The sequence below is a fragment of the Ranitomeya variabilis genome, chromosome 6 (genome assembly GCF_051348905.1).
Source record: "Ranitomeya variabilis isolate aRanVar5 chromosome 6, aRanVar5.hap1, whole genome shotgun sequence".
Classification (NCBI taxonomy): Eukaryota; Metazoa; Chordata; class Amphibia; order Anura; family Dendrobatidae; genus Ranitomeya; species Ranitomeya variabilis.
In genome coordinates, this window is record NC_135237.1 from 151680525 (window position 1) to 151695776 (window position 15252).

The following is a 15252-nucleotide window of genomic DNA, read 5'->3' on the forward strand; positions in this document are numbered from 1 at the left end:
GACCCTTTGCACAGACACTCATATTTAAGTCACATGCTGTCCATTTCCTTGTGATCCTCCTTGAGATGGTTCTACTTCTTCATTGGAGTCCAGCTGTGTTTTATTAAACTGATAGGTAATAGCATTGGAGAGGCGTCCCAAGGCAAAGTGGCTGAGACTGACAGTAGCAACCCCCCATTTAACTGCTATTTCTATACAGAATCAAACCACGATCTTTTTGTCTGTGGCTGCTCTACTGTACGCTACTGAAGAGAAAAGTTTGGCTCTGTGGGTGAGATTTGGAAGTTGCTAATATAGGGGTACTCTGCCCCATTCTCTGTGTGGGAAATGTGTTACCTGCTAATGCAGGGGTAGTCTGGCCCATGCTCTGTGAGTGAAATTTGTAAGCTGCTAATGTAGGAGTACTCGGTCCCGTGCTCTGTTGGTGAAATTTGTAAGTTGCTTCTGAGGGGGTACTCTGATCCATGCTGTATGGGTGAAATTTGGAAGCTGCTAATGTAGGGTTATTGTGCCCCATGCTCGGTGGGTGGAATTTGGAAGCTGCTAATATTGTGGTACTGTGCCACATGCTCTGTGGGTGAAATTTGTGAGCTGCTTCTGGCTGACTATTCTGCCTCATGCTCTGTAGGTGAATTTTTTAACTGGACTGAAAGTAGCTAGCCTCAGCCCTCAGCCTTTTGCAGCCCCCTAGCTCTGACTATGACCATTTTGCAGCCATTTTAAAGCATCGAACTTCAGGTTCCCATTAACTTCTATTGGATTCGGGTACAGGGTCAAATTCAAGGTCAAGTTCGGACCTGAACCAAATTTTTTAGCTGCATGTTCTGTGACAAAGTCACTGGTAAAGTGCTGGAGGGAAGAAATGTTTGACTACGCTTAACGGTGTCAGTAATATGAAACACATAGATTTTCCTCCAGCATAATAAGTGCTGTGAGGGGTAAACCACTAATTTACATAATGGGCTGAGTTTTATGCTTACAGCCATAGAGTGGGTGGGAGGTTGTCCACCTTATGTCCACCCTGAGATATTACCTGCTAGGCCGTAAGTTCAGATCATGCATCCTTGAGATGGATGAGTGAAAGGAAGGGGAAGAATGCCTGGGTGACAAGATGGTTTTTAGCACTCCAGGATTTAAATTTTTATGTCAAGCACAGGCCAGGGAGGTTGCATGGGAATGCAGATGCCCTGTCTAGACTCCCCTGCTTAGCAAGAGTAACGCCCGGGAGACCGAGGTACCAAGCACCAGATCAATGAGGTCCGTCTCTTGAGGGGGATGTCACTAGTGGCTTGACCCGGTGCTGTGGCCTCAGGCGATGCACAATGTAAGAGATATCATGAAGTAACAGACACTTACTTGATCAGCAGCAGGTCCTCTCAGCTTTGATGACCCCGATCCTCGATCGATGGCTATTGTCCAAATGAAAGACTGAGGCGCTGAAACGTTTAACCAGTTTACTTCAACAAAAAGGGATTTGCAACCAATACTGTCACCGGAGTCTGTTTAAGAACTCTGAATTACTTTGACCCTGTCAGGATTTCCACCTCTTATTATGCGCAGTTTCTGTATGGCCCTGCTGCTGTATGTGAACTGGCTGCCGACCCAATCTGTCTCTTCTGTGCTCTGGTTCGACGGACAACCCGAGTCCTTTTATGTCGGCTTACCCCCTCTGGGAGTACCGCTGAATTCTGTGTCTGTTGTTGCGTCTTACCCTGGTGAAGCTGATATCACCTCACTTCCTTCCGGTTGCTGTATTATATATAATGAATATAGCCACGGATCCGGTATCGGTCTCTGCGCCTATTCTGGGTAGAGGTTATTGCTACCCGGTTCTCACAATGTCCTTTTTCTCTATTCCTCTTTTCCTACTATGGGTATTACGGGCCTATAATCCGTCATAGGGCTGTTAGGAGTTCAGTTATACGACCTCTCACTTTCAGCTCCTCAACCCAACTGCCAGTCCTTTTCTCAGACCAGAATAGATCAAGGGGAGTCTCTGGAGCTCCCACTTCTGGCCAGAGATGGTAGTGCAGTCTTGCTATTCTAGTATTTGTATTTGGTGTCAATAACTATTTTTGTGGCAAATACCCCTAGGGGTGCCACATCCCCCCTTAGTTAAGAACAGTACTCCGGGACTGTGGGATGATAACATTTTGAAATAACAATTGATATGTACAGAGTCTTAAAAATGAAAAGTTACAAAAACCACTCAAAGAAACAAAAAAAATGGAATTCTGTAAAAAGCCACTTCAAATAGCGTCCATTAATACAGTTCTATCCTTGAAGGTACTAGGAAGCAAAGCTCACAAAGCAGTCTTTCCAGAGCTTTGATTTAGTGTTTCCGGGCTGATAAAAAGTTCAAGAATATGCAAAAAGTTCATACAGGTAAGTCTCTGTAGGTACTGGGCTTAAACGTTACAGAACGATAACAATGACTATAGTCTTATAGTTGGTAATCCGCATACCTGGCCGGCAATTGACCCTGGGTACTACGCTGGGATCTACGTAATAGCGGTGTCTCTTTATGTGGTGTACTACCGTCTACTGCGGATATAGTATCTGCCCTCTCTGCTAAAGATAAATCCACCACTATGGGGTTGGAAAGTCCACCGTGAATGGGATCACTCTGATCAGGAATCTGTTCTTCCTGACCTGGAACCTCTTGTAGTACGGGGTCAGCCTCTTCCTGTCTTGGGACTTCTAATATTGGATTCGGTGTTGGATAAAAGGCCACCATGGGAACCACTACTGCACCATGGTATGTAAGGCTACGTTCACATTTGCGTTGTGCGCCGCAGCGTCGGCGCCGCAGCGCACAACGCAAACAAAAACGCGGCAAAACGCACGCTAAAACGCTGCGTTTTGCGCCGCATGCGTCCTTTTTGGCCGAAAGTTGGACGCAAAAAAAATGCAACTTGATGCGTTTCTTGCGTCCAACGCTTGCGGCCATGCGGCGCAAAACGCAGCACAACGCATGTCCATGCGCCCCCATGTTAAATATAGGGGCGCATGACGCATGCGGCGCCGCTGCGGCGCCCGACGCTGCGGCGCTGACCGCAAATGTGAACGTAGCCTTAGTAGGGTTTTGGGAAAGTCTCCTATACAGGTGTGATACATTTCCTCCTCTTTTTCCTTTACTGGTTGAACCTGTATAGGTTGAATGACTTCTGATTCTGGCTGGACAACTTCTGGCTCTTTCAACGTTTCCAGACATAATTTAAGATTGTCTCTTGACACTAGTACAGATGTTAAACCTCCGTTTTTGCTAATGAGACACATTTTAGGATTATCCATTCTTGTTGGTAAAACTGTGTAGGGTACGGCTTCCCATTGATTATCCAGTTTATTGGTTCGACGATTCCTCTTGAGTACTTGGTCACCCGGTCTTAATGGAGTTGCTAGAGCATTCTGGTTGAAAGTTCGCTCTTGTCTTTCTCTGGTTTGCTGGAGGCTTCTTTCCACACTCTCTTGCACTTGCCGATACTGCTTTTGCCGTATGACATTCCAATTGGAGTCTTGAACTTCTGCGTCTGGTTTCAGAATTCCCATTTCTAGATCGATTGGCAATTGGCCGGGTCTTGCACGCATAAGATAAGCTGGGGTGCAGTTGGTAGAGCTCACCGGGACATGATTATACAGATCCACCAAGTCAGGCAATTTCTCTGGCCATTGATTGCTTTCCGTTTCAGGTAAAGTCTTTAGTAGGTCTATCACAATATGGTTCATCTTCTCACATAAGCCGTTTGTTTGCAGATGATAGGCCGTCGTCCGGATCTTTTGCAACCATACATATTACAGAATTCTCTGAAGATCTCTGATTCAAAGGCTGTACCCTGGTCAGTGAGAACCTGTTGCGGATATCCATGGGGTCTACAAAAGTACGTTTGGAACGCTTTGGCTGCTGTTTTTGCAGTCAGATCTTTTACAGGTACTACTACCAAGAAGCGCGAATAATGATCCACGATGGTCAAGGCATAGACGTAACCGGACCGGCTCGGTGTCAACTTCACGTGGTCCATGGCTACAAGTTCAAGTGGTTGTTTGGTGATTATGGGCTGCAGTGGTGCTCTTTGGCTCTTTTGATCGTTCCTTCTGAGGTTGCACGGGCCACAGTTTCTACACCACTGTTAGATTGATTTTCTCATCCCGACCCAATAAAATCTTTCTCTCAGAAGTACTTCTAGCTTTTTCCAACCAAAGTGACCAGCACCATTGTGGTAAGCCTCGAGGACCATCCTCACATCTTGTTTAGGCACGATAATCTGCCAAACCAATTCATGTGTTTTCGGATTGGTGTATCTTCTGCAGAGTTTCCCTTGATACAGGAACATTTTGCCTCTCTCTTTCCAGAGTTGATGTGTCTCTTCTGGGGCATCCTCATCAGGATATGCACTTTGCTCAGTCAATAGTTCCTTCACTAGCTTCACAGCTGGATTGCTATCTTGGGTGTCAGCCCATCTATGGTGTGCTAACGGATTAAAATTCACTTCTTGTTGTTTCTGATAGGTATTTGACTGACGATGTTTTACCTTGGGCTGATGAAAGGCTGGTAGTTCAATTTCTTCAAGCTCCCCCGTTTCTTCTTCTACATCTCTCAAGTGTGGCATCCAGGATAGGGCATCGGCATTTCCATTCTTGCGACCTGCTCGATACTTGATCACGAAGTTGTAATTAGATAACCGGGCTATCCATCACTGTTCTAACGCACGTAATTTAGCCGTGTCTAGGTGGGTCAATGGATTGTTGTCAGTATAGACAATAAATTCTGCACCAGTCAAATAGTGTTTGAAACGTTCAGTCACAGCCCAAACTACTGCCAGTAGCTCCAATTTGAAGGAGCTATAATTTTCAGAATTTCTTTCAGTAGGCCGGAGTTTTCTACTTGCAAAGGCGATGACTTTCTCCCGACCTTCTTGCTTTTGTGACAGCACCGCTCCCAATCCCACATTACTGGCATCGGTGTAGAGGATGAAAGGTTGATGGTAATCCGGGTACGCCAGAACTTCTTCTCCAGTTAGTGCCTTCTTTAGTTGTTAAAAGGAGTCTTCTCTTTCGTCGTTCCATTGAAAAGGAGGGTTTCGGTTTGAAGGTTTCTTCGTCTGCCCTATCAAAGCATCTTGCAAGGGCACTGCCAATTTGGTAAATCCTTTTATAAATCTACGATAGCATCCCACTAATCCCAAGAATTGCCTCACTTCTTTTGCGTTGGTAGGTCTTGGCCAATCCCTTATGGCAGTTATTTTCTCGGGATCCGGTGCTACTCCCTCCGAACTCACGATATGCCCTAAGTATTGTACCTTTGGCTTGAGAAGGTGACATTTGGATGGTTTGATTTTCATACCATACTTGGATAAGGCTTCGAACACCTCTGCCAGGTCTGTTAAGTGCTGTTCATAAGTCTTTGAATAGACAATCACATCATCTAGGTACAGGAGGACGGTCTCGAAGTTCTTGTGTCCGAGGCAACATTCCATCAGTCGCTGGAAAGTACCGGATGCGTTGCAGATTCCGAACGGCATGCGATTAAATTCGCTTAGACCCATTGGTGTGGTGAATGCCGTTTTTTCTTTATCTCTCTCAGCCACAACGACTTGCCAATACCCACTTGTTAAGTCTAAGGTGGAAAAATAATTAGCAGATTTCAAAGCAGTCAAGGACTCTTCTATCCTAGGCAAGGGATAGGCATATTTATGGGTGATGTTATTAATCCGCCGGTAGTCTACGCACATTCTCATGGTTCTGTCCTTTTTTTTTACAATCACCAGAGGGGCCGCCCAAGGGCTACAACTATCTCTTATTACCCCGGCCTGTTTCATCTCTCTCAGCATGTCCTTCGCGCATTGATAGTGAGCGGGCGGTATGGGTCTATATCTTCCTTTTATCGGGGGATGGTCACCGGTGGGGATTGTATGTTCCACCCCTTCTATCCGTCCGAAGTCCAATGGGTGTTTACTGAAGACCTGTTCATATTCTGTCACTAATCTATACACCCCTTGTCTTTGATGGGTAGGTGTTGAATCTACACCCACGTCTAGCTGTTGGCACCAATCCTCCAATTCTCCATCTGAGCCGTTATTTTCCACCTGACAGGTCGATTCTAAGGGCTCAACGGTTGTGATGGCATTGTTGTCAACAGTATATAACTTTGCCACTGTAGTGTACCTTGGCAAAGTGACCTCTTCCTCTCCACAGTTCAAAAGTCGTACCGGCACCCGTCCCCGGTGTACCTCGACCACCCCTCGTGCCGTGAGTATAGTGGGCCTGCTGTCGGTGTACACTGGTTCTATTAAGGCTTGATAGTCTCGTCCTTTAGTACCAATGGCCGCTCTACACCATACCAGCATTTCTGTTTTTGGTGGGATTACAATAGACGTTGAATCACTCACCCTCACACTGCCGATTTCTCCACCTGCAACATCTATCTGTTGCCTTGACATTAATACTTTTATTTCCCTCCGGAGAACTCTCTGCTGGCAGGATCGGGCAGTTTCAGCAATTTGTTGTAAGACAGAAATAACTTCGGAAAAGCAGTTCTCTAACACATTCATTCCTATCAATACAGTTGGTTCACAGTTCTGTCGGTCAACATCAACGACAATTATACCCTGTTTCTTCAATTCTGCTTTACCAATCTTTATGGTCATCTCCCTGAATCCTAGTTTCGGTACCAACTTACCATTACTGGCCCATATATCTAGTTCAACATCAGAGGGTCCTTTATCAATACCTACCTCAGCCCAGTACCTTTTATAAAGGATATATGGTATAGATGAAATCTGGGAACCTGTATCCAGCAAAGCGTTGAGGGGAATTCCATCCAGCACTATAGGGATGATGGGTCGACCTCCGATGTACCTGTCGTGCCATGGTGTTGGGCCTTAAAAATTCATTCCTGCGAAGCGGCCCGCATTCCCAGGGGATTCCCGTTTAAATCACAATTTCGTGCAAAGTGGCCTGGATGCTGGCAATGGCAAATGGGCTGTCCATCCAGTTGGTAGCGGTCACGGGGTCGTCCTCTCCATGTCGGATGTCTCCGGGACCTCATCCATGGAACATCCTCTCTATGGTTTGCCAACTCCATCTTGGGTTCTCTCATCTCCTGCATGGTTTTAGCCATTGAAGCAACAACATCAGTTAAAGAGTCAAGCTTTTGCTGTGAAGAGCCTCATTAGTAATGGGCCCCAGGGAATTAGCACTGGCACCGGACGTAGCTGATGTCACTGGCATTCCCCGTTGCTGAAGTGCATCTGCCAGGGGTTGTGTGAGATCCTGATCCCGAGGTGCCTCTGCCAGCTGGAGACGTATAGCGCTCTCCTTTAATTGGGCAAATGTCAATTCAGGGTTCTTAAAAACAAGCATGCTCACATGCCCCCGGTGAGAAGGGGTGTAGAGTCCCTCAATAAATTGATCTCTTAGCAGTTTATCGGCTCCTGTGTTAAAAATGGGTTCAGCCAGTGTAAGTGATTTAAGGGCTTCCTGCAGGTTTAAGGCAAAATCTCTCACGCCCTCATTAGCTTTTTGTTTGCAATTAAAGAATCGTACTTTAGCTTTGCTGCTGGTAGTGGTTTCAAATGTAGCTTTTAATCCAGCAAATATGCGTTCAACAGTACCTTTTAGATCAGTTGCCCATGCTGTGACTTCACGCTTAGCTTGGCCACTTAACTGCATCATCAGGAGACTAACACGCTGAGCTTCACTGGTCTTTGTAAACCGGATACCATAGTTGATTTCAGCTGATACAGATTTTCTCTCTTTCTCTTTTATAATCGGCCGATCATCTAACCCTCGGCAGAATCTGTACAACATCTGGCCTGTTTTTGGCCCAAACTCTTTCTGGAGTTTTGAGATTGAAAGATTTTGTAGATTGCCACAGGTTTTTACATATAAAGATGACAATTTATATTCCATGGATCTACCAACTCCTGGTAATGTACTAACTAGTTGGCCTCTAATAAAATCATCAACATCCTCGGTAGGGTTGAGCGACTTTCATTTTTTTAAGATCGAGTAGGGTTTTGGGAAACCCGATTTTGTCCAGAGTCGAGTCGAGTGCAGTCGGCCGATTATCGCTAAAAGTCGGGGATCGACCGAAACACGAAACCCAATGCAAGTCAATGGGGAAGCATAGTCGGCAGTGAGTGGAGGCCAGGAAAACACCTACAGTGCCCATTTTAATGCCAAAAACATCCATTCTTGTTTCTGAAGCTTGCCAATCTTAATTAACTGTATAATAATAGTTGGGCATAGGGAATTGGGGGAAAGTTGTGGGGGGAGTAGGGCTGGCTCAAGTTTTTCGTGGGCCCAGGAAATGCGGACTACGTCACGGCGGTGTTGAAGGGAAAGGTAAGTATTTAAACGTTGCAAGTGCTGTGATCCTGAGCAAGCAGGGGGGGGGGCCCACTCGTTCGCATTGGCACTGGCACAGGGCCCCTCAAAGTACGGCGGTGTGTTTGCATGGCGGGGGCGCCTCCCACCAGCAGCGACACTTTTGCGTACTCTGAGGGGCCCTGTGCCAGTGACGTCGCCAACGAGTATGCCCCCCCACCTGATGAAGGAACCTGCACTTTCATCTGCACCTTCCTCTTTGTCCCTGTGTAAGGTGGTATAACATGCGGGAAGGGGAACCTTACTTTCAGCAGGGTCAGATTCTGGCTGTGTAGAGTACAAGGGGAATGTAGTGGTCTAGGTCAATGTACCAGCAGACTCATTTAGCAGTGGCTGGGCAATGGGCAGGATGAGGAGGAAACAGATATAGGGCCAAAGAATAAAGTAGGCTAAATGCAGTTCAAAATTGGTAACAGGACTAAACAGGCGGCATTGCTTTGTTCAGTGGAGTAGCAAACCCAAGAGCAGCAGACACTGTTTCAAGGGCCTAACCACACTAGTAGGCCAAATGCAGTTTAATATCTGATAGTATAGGGCGAAAGCCAGAATGTGGAAGCTCAGCTTTGTTCAGTTGAGGACAACACCAGGGAGGGGCAGACACCTTTAGTAGGCCAGAAAAGCCTATTGCATTTTTTAAAATGGTAATTTGGAGCAGAAGGTTGAAGCTCAGCTTTATTTAGTTGAGGACAACACCAGGCAGGGGCACACAGACAGACACCTTTAGTAGGCCGGAAAAGCCTATTGCATTTTTTAAAATGGTAATTTGGAGCAGAAGGTTGAAGCTCAGCTTTATTTATTTGAGGGCAACACCAGGCAGGGGCACACAGACAGACACCTTTAGTAGGCCGGAAAAGCCTATTGCATTTTTTAAAATGGTAATTTGGAGCAGAAGGTTGAAGCTCAGCTTTATTTAGTTGAGGACAACACCAGGCAGGGGAACACAGACAGACACCTTTAGTAGGCCGGAAAAGCCTATTGCATTTTTTAAAATGGTAATTTGGAGCAGAAGGTTGAAGCTCAGCTTTATTTAGTTGAGGACAACACCAGGCAGGGGCACACAGACAGACACCTTTAGTAGGCCGGAAAAGCCTATTGCATTTTTTAAAATGGTAATTTGGAGCAGAAGGTTGAAGCTCAGCTTTATTTAGTTGAGGGCAACACCAGGGAGGGGCAGAAGCCGTTAGTAGGCCCTAACCACCATTTTGTTTTTTAAAAACCACTTAATGAGAGCCGGAAGGTTGAAGCTCAGCTTTATTCAGTTGAGGACAACACCAGGCAGGGGCACACAGACAGACACCTTTAGTAGGCCGGAAAAGCCTATTGCATTTTTTAAAATGGTAATTTGGAGCAGAAGGTTGAAGCTCAGCTTTATTTAGTTGAGGGCAACACCAGGGAGGGGCAGAAGCCGTTAGTAGGCCCTAACCAAAGTTGAAGGCCAAATGCAGTTTAATTTCTGATACTATAGGCCGAAAGCCAGAAGGTGGAAGCTCTGATTTAGACAGTGGAGGACAATTTGAATTAGGGACTGCAGACAGACTTAGTAGGCTGTCCCCTGTGGACCATGCATCCAACACATTAACCCATTGCGCCGTAATGGACACGTAATCTTCCGTGGCCATGCCTACAGGTCCATGCGTCTGTTGTCAGGTGCACCTTTGTACTCACAGATTGCCAGAGTGCATGGACAATGCGGTCTTCTACATGCTGGTGGAGGGTTGGGATGGCTTTTCTCGCAAAAGAAGTGTCGACTGGTTAGCTTGTAGCGTGGTACAGCGTAGTCCATCATGGCCTTATTAATAGTAAATAAAATATATAACTAGGCTCTATGAACTTTTAAATAGGTTCCAGGGGTACACGGGCAGCATTGGTGTGGTCAGTGGAGGAGTATTGCAAGTAGGGGCTGCAGACAGGCTATCAAAGGCCTAAAATACCAAACAGTAGGCACTCATGGCAGTTTTACATCAGTTACATGGATACACAGGCAGGCACTCCAGGCAGCATTGTGGTCAGTGGAGGAGTATTGCAAGTAGGGGCCGCAGACAGGCTATCAAAGGCCTAAAATAACAAACAGTAGGCAGTCATGGCAGTTTTACATCGGTTACATGGATACACAGGCAGGCACTCCAGGCAGCATTGTGGTCAGTGGAGGAGTATTGCAAGTAGGGGCCGCAGACAGGCTATCAAAGGCCTAAAATAACAAACAGTAGGCAGTCATGGCAGTTTTACAGCGGTTACATGGATAGACGGGCAGGCAGCTTGGTGGTGAGTGGAGGAGTATTTAAAGTAGGGACCGCAGACAGGCTATCAAAGGCCTAACATAACAAACAATAGGCTCATGGCAGTTTTACAGCGGTTACATGGATACACGGGCAGGCAGCTTGGTGGTGAGTGGAGGAGTATTTAAAGTAGGGACCGCAGACAGGCTTCAAAGGCCTAACATAAGAAAATGGGCTGGCTGTAGGCACTTTATAATTGGTTCCAGGGGTACACGGGCAGCAGTGGTCTGGCCAGTGGAGGACTAGTGGAAGGAGGGACCGCAGACAGGCTTCAAAGGCCTAACATAAAAAAATGGGCTGGCTGTAGGCACTTTATAATTGGTTCCAGGGGTACACGGGCAGCAGTGGTCTGGCCAGTGGAGGACTAGTGGAAGGAGGGACCGCAGACAGGCTTCAAAGGCCTAACATAAAAAAATGGGCTGGCTGTAGGCACTTTATAATTGGTTCCAGGGGTACACGGGCAGCAGTGGTCTGGCCAGTGGAGGACTAGTGGAAGGAGGGACCGCAGACAGGCTTCAAAGGCCTAACATAAAAAAATGGGCTGGCTGTAGGCACTTTATAATTGGTTCCAGGGGTACACGGGCAGCAGTGGTCTGGTCAGTGGAGGACTAGTGGAAGGAGGGACCGCAGACAGGCTTCAAAGGCCTAACATAAAAAAATGGGCTGGCTGTAGGCACTTTATAATTGGTTCCAGGGGTACACGGGCAGCAGTGGTCTGGCCAGTGGAGGACTAGTGGAAGGAGGGACCGCAGACAGGCTTCAAAGGCCTAACATAAAAAAATGGGCTGGCTGTAGGCACTTTATAATTGGTTCCAGGGGTACACGGGCAGCAGTGGTCTGGCCAGTGGAGGACTAGTGGAAGGAGGGACCGCAGACAGGCTTCAAAGGCCTAACATAAAAAAATGGGCTGGCTGTAGGCACTTTATAATTGGTTCCAGGGGTACACGGGCAGCAGTGGTCTGGTCAGTGGAGGACTAGTGGAAGGAGGGACCGCAGACAGGCTTCAAAGGCCTAACATAAAAAAATGGGCTGGCTGTAGGCACTTTATAATTGGTTCCAGGGGTACACGGGCAGCAGTGGTCTGGCCAGTGGAGGACTAGTGGAAGGAGGGACCGCAGACAGGCTTCAAAGGCCTAACATAAAAAAATGGGCTGGCTGTAGGCACTTTATAATTGGTTCCAGGGGTACACGGGCAGCAGTGGTCTGGTCAGTGGAGGACTAGTGGAAGGAGGGACCGCAGACAGGCTTCAAAGGCCTAAAATAACAAACAATAGGCTCATGGCAGTTTTACAGCGGTTACATGGATACACGGGCAGGCAGCTTGGTGGTGAGTGGAGGAGTATTTAAAGTAGGGACCGCAGACAGGCTATCAAAGGCCTAAAATAACAAACAATAGGCTCATGGCAGTTTTACAGCGGTTACATGGATACACGGGCAGCTTGGTGGTGAGTGGAGGAGTAGTGCAAGGAGTGTCTGTCCCAGTACTCCCAAAATATAAATAGATGTTAATGTCTCGCAAAACAACCAAAACAAAAAAAAAGGTGGCATACTTAGGTACAGGGGTGGGCTCATCTGCTGAGTTTCTGACATAGTAATTTGGCAGTAACTATTTAATGGTGCCAATATAGGACACAGACACAGACTACTTTAAGTTGCATCATAGATGTCTACAAATTTGTATTGTCAGTGCCAGACATTGAATGATGTCAGCGAATAGACTAAAGATTGGTGGAGCTGTGCGACATAATTTTGCATGTGGTAGAGCACATTTTGAGCTGGGGTAGGGGGGAACTCTCTAGAGGCCGGCGGGACCGCCCCAGGGCCCCTCATGTTACAACGATGTGTCTGACGTTGGGTGCGCACCACCACCGCCAGAGACACTACATTGTACTATGAGGGACCCAGTAGCAATGCCGTCAACCAAAAGCGAGCACACCCACCTCTTCAGACAAACAGCAGTCTCACGGGTGCTTGCGCCAAGTCGCGATACCACGGCCCCGTGTGGGGAGTTTGGCCATTTAGGGAGGTGTAAACATGTCGTATGCTGTACAATCAGCTGCAGCAAATTAGACATTAGAAAAGTAATTCACAGGCAAGAGCCTTTCATAGGAAAGCTAGGTGTCGGCCGGGCAAGGTGGGGCAAAAGATTTCGAAATCCAGTTGTGGTTCATTTTAATGAATGTTAGATCGTCAACATTTTGGGTAGCCAGACGAGTCCTTTTTTCGGTTAATATTGAACCTGCAGCACTGAATACTCTTTCTGATAGGACACTTGCTGCCGGGCAAGCAAGCTCCTGCAATGCATATTCTGCCAATTCTGGCCAGGTGTCTAATTTGGAGGCCCAGTAATCAAATGGGAATGACGGTTGAGGGAGAACATCGATAAGGGATGAAAAATAGTTAGTAACCATACTGGACAAATGTTGTCTCCTGTCACTTTCAATTGATGCAGCAGTACCTGTCCTGTCTGCGGTCATAGCAAAATCACTCCACAACCTGGTCAGAAAACCCCTCTGTCCAACGCCACTTCTGATGTGTGCACCCCTAACACTCCTAGTCTGCTGCCCCCTGGAGCTCGTGTGAGAACGATCACGTGCGCTGTGTGCTGGGAATGCCTGAAGCAAACGGTCAACAAGAGTTGATTGTTTGGTTGCTAATATTAGTTCCAAGTTCTCATGTGGCATAATATTTTGCAATTTGCCTTTATAGCGTGGATCAAGGAGGCAGGCCAACCAGTAATCGTCATCGTTCATCATTTTCGTAATGCGTGTGTCCCTTTTTAGGATACGTAAGGCATAATCCGCCATGTGGGCCAAAGTTCCAGTTGTCAAATCTCCGGTTGTGATTGGTTGAGGGGCAGTTGCAGGCAAATCTACGTCACTTGTGTCCCTCAAAAAACCAGAACCCGGCCGTGACACGCAACCAATTTCCTGTGCCCCCGGGAAAGGTTCGGCATTAAAAATATACTCATCCCCATCATCCTCCTCGTCCTCCACCTCCTCTTCGCCCGCTACCTCGTCCTGTACACTGCCCTGACCAGACAATGGCTGACTGTCATCAAGGCTTTCCTCTTCCTCTGGTGCAGACGCCTGCTCCTTTATGTGCGTCAAACTTTGCATCAGCAGACGCATTAGGGGGATGCTCATGCTTATTACGGCGTTGTCTGCACTAACCAGCCGTGTGCATTCCTCAAAACACTGAAGGACTTGACACATGTCTTGTATCTTAGACCACTGCACACCTGACAACTCCATGTCTGCCATCCTACTGCCTGCCCGTGTATCCTCCCACAAATAAATAACAGCACGCCTCTGTTCGCACAGTCTCTGAAGCATGTGCAGTGTTGAGTTCCACCTTGTTGCAACGTCTATGATTAGGCGATGCTGGGGAAGGTTCAAAGACCGCTGATAGGTCTGCATACGGCTGGCGTGTACAGGCGAACGTCGGATATGTGAGCAAAGTGCACGCACTTTGAGGAGCAGGTCGGAGAACCCAGGATAAGTTTTCAATAAGCACTGCACCACCAGGTTTAAGGTGTGAGCCAGGCAAGGAATGTGTTTCAGTTGGGAAAGGGAGATGGCAGCCATGAAATTCCTTCCGTTATCACTCACTACCTTGCCTGCCTCAAGATCTACTGTGCCCAGCCACGACTGCGTTTCTTGTTGCAAGAACTCGGACAGAACTTCCGCGGTGTGTCTGTTGTCGCCCAAGCACTTCATAGCCAATACAGCCTGCTGACGCTTGGCAGTAGCTGGCCCATAATGGGACAACTGGTGTGCAACAGTGTCATCTGCCGATGGAGTGGTTGGCAGACTGCGTTCTGTGGAAGAGCTGTAGCTTCTGCAGGAGGACGAGGAGGAGGAGGAGGAGGGGGTGCGAACGCCTACAGCCAACTGTTTCCTAGACCGTGGGCTAGGCACAACTGTCCCTAAATTGATGTCGCCTGTGGACCCTGCATCCACCACATTCACCCAGTGTGCCGTGATGGACACATAACGTCCCTGGCCATGCCTACTGGTCCATGCATCTGTAGTCAGGTGCACCTTTGTACTCACAGATTGCCTGAGTGCATGGACGATGCGCTGTTTAACATGCTGGTGCAGGGCTGGGATGGCTTTTCTGGAAAAAAAGTGTCGACTGGGTAGCTCGTATTGTGGTTCAGCGTACTCCATCAGGGCTTTGAAAGCTTCGCTTTCAACTAACCGGTAGGGCATCATCTCTAACGAGATTAGTCTAGCTATGTGGGCGTTAAAACACTGTGTACGCGGATGCGAGGATAAGTACTTCCTTTTTCTAACCAGAGTCTCATGTAGGGTGAGCTGGACTGGAGAGCTGGAGATCGTGGAACTTTCGGGTGTGCCGGTGTACATGGCAGACTGAGAGACGGTTGGAGACGGTATTGTTTCCGCCGGTGCCCTAGATGCAATATTTCCTCCTACAAAACTGGTGATTCCCTGACCCTGACTGCTTTTGGCTGGCAAAGAAACCTGCACAGATACTGCTGGTGGTGCGGAAAATGGTGGCCTTACAGTGATGGAAGGGATGTTGCGTTGCTGACTAGCTTCATTGGCCGAGGGTGCTACAACCTTGA

General features: G+C 47.5%; 1 protein-coding gene across 1 annotated transcript in view; it reads right to left on the reverse strand.

Annotated features, from left to right (window-relative positions):
- Positions 1 to 15252, reverse strand: part of CNTNAP2 (contactin associated protein 2) — a 3158824-nt gene that overhangs the window by 1533505 nt on the left and 1610067 nt on the right. The gene's annotated exons all lie outside the window — the stretch shown is intronic.